The sequence below is a fragment of the Crocodylus porosus genome, unplaced genomic scaffold, assembly GCF_001723895.1.
Source record: "Crocodylus porosus isolate Cpor-Errol unplaced genomic scaffold, CroPor_comp1, whole genome shotgun sequence".
Classification (NCBI taxonomy): Eukaryota; Metazoa; Chordata; order Crocodylia; family Crocodylidae; genus Crocodylus; species Crocodylus porosus.
In genome coordinates this window covers 24,911,110-24,919,365 of record NW_017728916.1, presented here as the reverse complement: position 1 = coordinate 24,919,365, position 8,256 = coordinate 24,911,110, and positions in this window count along the sequence as shown.

Genomic DNA, 8,256 nt, shown 5'->3' with positions numbered 1-8,256 from the left:
AAATCTGCTATGTTTCCTAGTTTGGCTGAGTTGTGTTCATCACAAAATTAAAGAATCCATTCCTAGGCCAGTCCCCTTCCTGGCATAATTTAGAACAGGAGTGCCCAAACTTTTGGCCCTGTGGCCTGGATAACTGGTACAGGTTTGGCCCCTGGGCTGGATCCTGAGCCGCCCTGATCTGCCCCATGCTGTCTGCCACTCTGATCCAGCTGCATACCTGCCCAATCTGGCCATGCACTGGCTGCCTGCTGGATCTGGTCACACCGGTGCAGTCTGGTGCATAAGTGCTTGTTATCCAGTCCATGAGACTCCCCACGAGTCTGGAAATTTGGCAGGAGGGGAGAAGCTCTTAATGCTTCCACTGTTCCCCTGCTGCCAAATTTCCAGAGCCCTGGGGAGTCCTGCAGGCCAGATGATAAGGCTCTGTGGGCCAGATCTGGCCTGTGGGCCAAGGGTTAAGCACCCCTGTTAAACACACATTTCTAATCTTTGTCTCTGATAGCACAATCAGGAAGCAGAAGTTTGTCTGTAGTTCTCCAATTGTCTCATCAGAAGTGAGCAATAGACTCCACTGAACCCAAACTCAGCCATTCAGCATGCATTCTATTTAGAGACGTTGATCGTAGCCATGTTGGTATGAGGACATAGGCAGACTAGGTTCTTTGTTTTATTAGACCAACTAAAACAGTTGGAAAAATTCTTCTTTGCAAACTTTTGGTTACAGACACTCTTCTTCAGGCATACAGAACTGCAGATGCTCCCTCTGCCTGAAGAAGGGTGTTTGTACCTGTAAGCTTGTAAAGAAGAATTTTTCCAACTATTTTAGTTAGTCTAATAAATATATCAGATTTACCCAAAGAACCTTGTCTTTCTTCTGTTTAGATAGTCAGTCAGGTTAATGTAAATTGCTTCACATTTCAGCACTATTGAAATGTGAGGAAGCAAACAGCAGTAATTTGCTGACTCATCACAATAGTTTAATCAAACATGACTCAGGATATTCTTTTGGCACGTACTCATATAATTAGGTCAAGATGCTGTGTTCCACATTGCACTGAATTATGTGTGCTTTCAGTACTAATGTTGCTATGACCTATATTTAGAATAATTATGTTTATGACCCCATAATCATATTCATGACCCCAGCATTCTTCCTGTTTCTTATAGCCTTCCCAGTGTGGATGAGGCAGACCTGAATTCACTTGGACCACTGTGCTCTGAATTATAAGCTTTCTTTCACTTTCCTAGAGTCTACACAGTAATAAGACTAAGCTGATCCTCAATACCATGCAGCCTAACAAAACAGACCTACTGTTAAAGACTTAAAGGCTATTATGTGGGCTTCTATGAAAAAGGAGCTGGGACAGAGTGAGCTAAATATCCCAGAAGCCTTCCTTCATCTTGGTTTCCTCATTACAAGTATAGTATGGAAGTACTTATACCATGATGTTCATTTATTTTTGGAATAATGAGGTCTTGGGGAATCATTTCTAGTTACACAATGTGAGCACTTCTCCCTTTTCAAACAGTATTTTTCAGGATTTCACTGATTTTTTTTAAATTGGAGAAGACTGAATAAAGCACATCTTTGAAGAGGAGCATAATGCATTAATGTTTTCCCTAATAAGTCTACCAAATTAAACCTTACAGATATGTCCTTTAATATTGTCTTGGAGTATATTGTCCATCGTATCTGCAAAATCTGCTGTCTAGATGGCTATAGCTATATTGCCCCCCTTTCTTATAATTAAGAAGACATTTCAAACAAATTGTTACCATCACAAATTACATCAACGTTTAACCATAATTTTCTGAGGAAAAAAGTTAAATGACTGATTTTTTTTTTTTCTTTAGCACAGTGATTCTCAACCAGCGTGCCACAGCACCAAACCAGGTGTGCAAACAAAAACCAAGGGATTTCAAGTAGGAATCCATAGTGTCAAAAACATTCTGACTTGTTGTGGAGTTTCTTCATAATAGAAAAATTGCTGTTTCCATAGTAAAAGAAAAAGAAAAGGAAAAAAAAAAAGAGTGAAAGCTAAGAGCTGGCATTTTCCAAAGGGTGCCTCAAGTCTAAAAAAGTTTGACACACTTTGGTATCTTAAATTTCTGCCATTTGAACTTTATATTCCTCATGCTTTTTATTGTTCTGTACATCAGCAACAGGAAAAAATGCAACTGAATACAATTTAAAAAAACCCATGTTTTTAAAACAAACTGAAAATTAAACCTAATCTACCCCTTCTCCCACCTGAAGCCTTTACAATAAATAAATGCCAAACTTTAAATAAGTAAATCCCAAATCCTCTCTTATCTACACTTAGAGCAATTCTTCACACAAATCCAACCAAGGAAGAGGAACTATAAACACCCTAAACCTAATAGTGCTTCTTCCTGCTTCAGAGTGATGTGCACATTCATCTGTTCCCTTGCCACTTTCTGTTCCGCAGTGAGATGTGATTATTGCACAATTACTACTGAATGGAAGAACAGGTCTTTGGAAGGGCAGGGCAGTCAGCATTCTCCTTTGGAATTCAACAGGGCCCACGGCAACAGGGAAACATGGAAATGTGCTGATGGCAGCGTCGCAGTGGTAGTGGAGCAGGAAATGCTCCTGGACTTCTGCTTAGCAGTATTTTGTGCAGCAGCAAAGTTTATGTCTAAAATTGCAGTTTGGAAAGGACACCTGATTTTTCTTTATAGCATCTAAGAAATGCTTACTTAGAATTTAGGCCATAGTTTCTTTTATGACTACCTTTGGTGCAGTGTATGGATCACATTACGCTGAGCCCTGGAGTGCTAGAATAAGATTCTGCTCCTCCTGGGATAGAATTTTTAAAAGTTAACTAGATTAACTATTTTCTTCCACTCTAGTTATGCATCATGCAAAGACAGGCTTGTATTGTAATGTGCGTTTAAAGATACCCAAGCAACAGGAAAGTCCAGATTAGGATCTGAGCTTTATAACTGAGCCCTTTCTCTAAACATGTATATCTTAATTTTTTGACAAGAGGACCCCATCTCTTCAGCAATCAAAGCAAATCTCCACATCTGACTATACATGAAATTCGGCAAAATTTAGAAGTAGATCCAAACTTGGCAGCAAGGGAACATCTTTAGCACAACACGACATACTATTATTTCAGTAAAGATAATATCTTTAATATGTTATAGGCTTAGAGTGTGTTTATAAAAGCAGTTAAAAGGCACAGGTCCAGGATTTTTAGATAAATTGGCTATGTACCCAACATTTTATTCAGCAAGAAATTAACAGCACTGTATCATTTGGCCAAATGATGACTAAGCTAGGGTTGCAATAACTGATATAAACAATAAGGATTTAGAGCTAGATTGTCCCCCTCTTAAGCTCAAGACATTTGGAGTTAAGCATGTGGTTAAACCTGAGCATCTCCTCAACACTGCACTGAATAGAAATGGATTTAACCCCATGCTAAGTCTTTTCCAAAATCAGGGACAAAGTGACAGAAGAATATAAAACATCTGATTTTAAAATCACATTTCTTTCTCGTTATGCTATTCAGCAATGTGGTGCTGAATATTGTTGCAAAAGGGCAGTGGTGATGTGGAGGGATGCATGGGGGTGCACGTGCACCCCCGAGAGCACCACCTGACAGCCCAGTGTTGCTTGCTTAGGTGATGGGCGGGGGGGCAGGTGAGAATGCTGGTGCCCCCCCGAGAGCACTGGCCAGGGAGTGGGGGCACCAGGAGAAGTGCCGCTGGCACTTCCAGGTGTGCCAGTGGCCCTTGCAGGTGCACTGCTGGCACTTCTGGGTTGGTGCGCATGAGCAGCGAGGGGCTCAGCTGTGGGGGATTCCCCCACCCCAGTCACTGACTGGCTGCTGGGGGAGCAAGTGCCCCCCTTAACTCAGGAGGCACCAATCGCCCATGCAAAAGGGGACACATTTGACATACATATGAGGAAGTGTATTTAAAAGCCTCATTTCCAAAGCAGACATAAAACATTATGGGTGAAATTCTGGCTCCATTCAAATCATTAACAAAACTTCACTAACTTCAGTGGTTCCAGGATTTTGTTATATGGGTGTGTTTCCCCTAATTTCATACTTTCAGTGGAGTTTTAAAATTTATTCAAAAAATACAGGTATGTTTCCTGCTGTTGTTCTTCTGAAAATCTCTGCTGCCTACCTGACAGAGTCCATTCATAGTGACATCAACGTTGCATGGTGGTATATCTGACTCAAAAATGCTTAAAGAGGTAGAGGTATATTTCCAAGACTTACAGCACTCCCTGACTGATTTTATAATTACAACTGCCCAGGCATCCAAGACAATGTTTACTTCTCTGCACTAAATGGAGCTCTCCTTTGTAGCCATCTGACATTTCTGACAATTGCCTAATGATATTTAAATAATAAATAAATACAGGCATAAAATAAATAATAGCACTTAACACTTTCTTATTTCCATCTGCAGGAAAACTATTAGCCAATTAGTCTGCTTGATTAATTGCTTGATTGCTCTGTAAAACAGCTGGTTTATTTGGCCTACAGGCTCCACTCTAAGGGGTGGGTTTCAAGGAGGTATGCAAAAGAACTACAGAGGTATTCATTAGTACTGAAATGTTTTGTTTATTTAAGGAAGTGATTCTCAACTTTTTTAGATTCAAGACATCCCTCATTCAGCCTGCGGCACCCTTCAGTAGAGTTGAGGTACTCCTCAGAAATTACCAACTCTTATTTTTCACTCATTTTTGGACTACAGAAAAATAAAAGCAATTCTTTTGTTGCAAAGACCTGAGAAAGACCACAATGTGTTTTTAATACTTTGGATTCTTGTTTGAATTCTCTGGGTTTATCTTGTGAATCATGTTTGCACACATAACAATGCTAACACTGCATGCATCTTGAATCATCCCCATCAAGGCACTCCATTTGGTTGAGAATCACTGATTTAGGGATACTTGACTTCCAACAAGAGTGAAAGGTAGTTAGCTGTGTTAGTCTTAAGTCACGGAAAGCTTTCACAGCATCAGATGAAGTGAGCTCTGGCTCATGGAAACTTATGCTACACATCTCTAATTAAGTCAGTCAATGAGTTCAAATCTACACTGCTTTCTTCCAACAATAGGCCACAACAGGCTAATACAGGTCAATTATACTGCAGACCCATTACATTGGAAAATAAAGGTGTTACAATTGAAAATTACTTTCATTTTCACTTTTAAGACTATCTTCAGGTAATAATAAAAGAATCTCCATTCTAACTTGCCTTTATTGGGATGATTCCAAAATGTAAGTTGATGAGAGGTGCTTATTACTTACTTGTGATAGCTAAAATTTAATTTAAAGAATCACTGAGGAGTTTAAAATTGCTGGACCGTTCTGAAGTATTGTTACAACAGCACTTATCACTAGATGAGCAATATTGTTTCTTAAGAGGAAGGAGACGATGATCCTTTTTGTTAGGGGTTCTAAAGAATAAGCAGCTGATGTGGAGATTTTAAGAATAACATGCCAAAAATCATTGCAATGGACTGTGGAGTTCCTGAGATGTAAAATGAAACTAAGTGAATGTAGTAAGATCCAGCCAAAGAATGGATAGAGGGTCTATCAATATATATGTAGTCCAATACATATCACGGTTTATTTTAAATAGATTTATTTAGATAGCTATTTATTTATTTAGATAGATTTATTAGATTGATTTAATCTATTTTAAATAGATTTATTTTAAATAGGTATGGTAAAATCTACTTTAAAATATTGATGTAATGTTTTCTTCAAAATATACTCATTCATATGAGTCATTGCAGTACTAAATCTAAATAAGCTATTTCCCATTTTAGCTGCCTGTAGTTCGACAAGCAAACTAAAATATAAAACAACTGTATTAAGGCATTTAATATTACAATGGCAAATGCAGATGATTGAAAAAGCTCACTATTGTGTAGCTGTTATTCCATCCAGTCAATTAAGTAATTGATCGATGATAATACAATCCTAAAGCTCACAGCAGGAAGACTGATTTTTATAATTTACCATTTAAAACTGAAAGGAACAAGTGAAATCACATATGATAATGATACATTATGGAGCATGCGCTTCCTACATAAAGGGGCCATATTACAGTGAAGTTGAAGTGTGCAAAAATCCAGTACAGCCTAAAGAGTAAGATTTTGAAGCTCAGGAAGGTGAACATCTCTTCTTTGAGAGAGAGGATTGTCTTGTGTCAGTCACTGCACTGAAACTCAGGAGACCTGCATTCAGTTCTTGACTCTACCACAGAATTTCTTGGCCATGTCACTTAATCTGTGTGACACTAATCTGTTCTCCTACTTGCTGTCTGTTTTCTATCTGAGACAATACACTCCCTTGCTATGTGTATGCCCAATAACAAGTAGATGGGGCTCTGACTCTGGTTGGGGCTTCTAGATGCTACATAATAAAAAGCAAACTTTGAACCTGTCTGCACAGTGAGCACATCTTAAGGCCTTGGGAGCTCTGAATGGCATTGTGCAGGGAAACGAGGACAAAGAATGGGCAAGAGAAGACAGGAGTATCTCCTACCAAATGGATGTTTCATTGTGTTCCAGCCTGCTGGGTGCTGAGTCTACTGAGGCTACTACTAAAGGCATCAGGCTGAAATAGTCTCTACTGAGGGACTCCCATTTTGTGACTTGTGTAGCATTCTTTTGCCCCTCCTTTTGGGGAGATTCTCAATGCTCAGTCTAATTGCTTATGCTGGGTACTGAGGTAGGAAATGTAAAAACCAGTCCCAGTGCAGAGAACAAGCAGGTCAGTCCTGTTTCAGGTTTATGTGAGACTTCCCTGGGACTTAATTGGCAGACAGTCCTTGTGCTGGAGCATTGCACACACTGAAATTCACCCCTTTAATATACAGGTTTCCCTCCCTTTATGCAGATTCTATATGTGCAAATTTGCTCTTATGCGATGACGCTTTATATACCAAAAATCTGGTATATGCAAGGTAAATTCACTCTTATGTGTTTGGTGTGGTGGAAGCCCACAGCCAGCTGCTTTGTACAATGCATTGTGGGAGTGATGTGTACCAAAATATAGTCTCCTGTGTGTATCTGTGCTCCCTGCTTGTTGTCTGTGACATGCGTTTCTGTAGTTGTCATCCCATTATGAGAGCGCCCTGTGCTTGTGTGAACCATCTGCTGTTGGGAAGTACCAAAACTGCCTTGTAAAAGTGGCAGAAATGGGGTTGGGGGTCAGTACAGTTGAGGTCTTGGGACATATCCCTATTTTTTACATTGTAAAGTGGGTTCCCTTGATGTGAACTGGGTTATACAGTGTTTCCCAGGAACACATGTACAGCATAAAGCCAGGGAAACCTGTACTCAGCTTTCACAGCTACAGGGCCTTGAGTGATGCAAAAAGCATTGTGAGGGCCCTGTGCTCAAATGGCAGCTAAAGAGACAAATATTTCATAAATATATATATATATATAATATTACACAGTGAGCTAACATTGAGAAAACAGGGGAATTAGGAAGTCCTTTGACTATCAAAGTTGCACAATCTGCCAAAGAAAACTTAACTGTTTTAAGCTCTCCTACTATCTTTCTTTTGACCCCCCCCCCAACCTTTTCCCCCTCCCCACATAAGAAACCAGACCAAGAATTGTATTGGCGATTGCCCATCCAGCCCATCCCCTACGTGGGGCCAGGACAGACGTGGGATAATTCTGCACGGAGAAACTTGAGCAGAGAACTTGATTTGGTTTTTGGATTGAGGCGAAAACAAAACCTGTCAGGAGGAGGTTTGAAAGCGGTTCTAACTCTAGCAGTCCTCCTTTATTCTCCCGCCTCCACAAGGGGTTTGGGCTGAGGGAGGACTGCAAGAGGAGGGCTTTTCATTCACTGTTTTGCAGCCTGCTCCCCCCTCACCCTCGATCCTGCGGAGGGGGGATCCCAGGGCACGAGGAATATGGGACCTTCTGGAGATCAGGGGCGGGGAGGGGGTTAGGGAGGCGAACTGCTGCGGGCGAGAGGAGGCAGCTGAGGGCTGGCACGAGGGCGCTGGAGGGAAGGGAGCCCGCTACGGCTGAGGGAGACGTCGGGGGAGCAGCAGGCTCCCGGGGGAAGGGCTGCTTCCCCTCGGTGCCGAGCGCGGGTCGCCCCAGCCTGGCGGGCGCGGGAGCCCGGGGCGGGCGCGGCACCACCTTAAGCGGTGTGACGCCGGGTTGCCATGGCCACGGGTTTACGCTACAAGGGCTGGCGGGGGAGGCGCGGGGAGGGACCATTTCAGC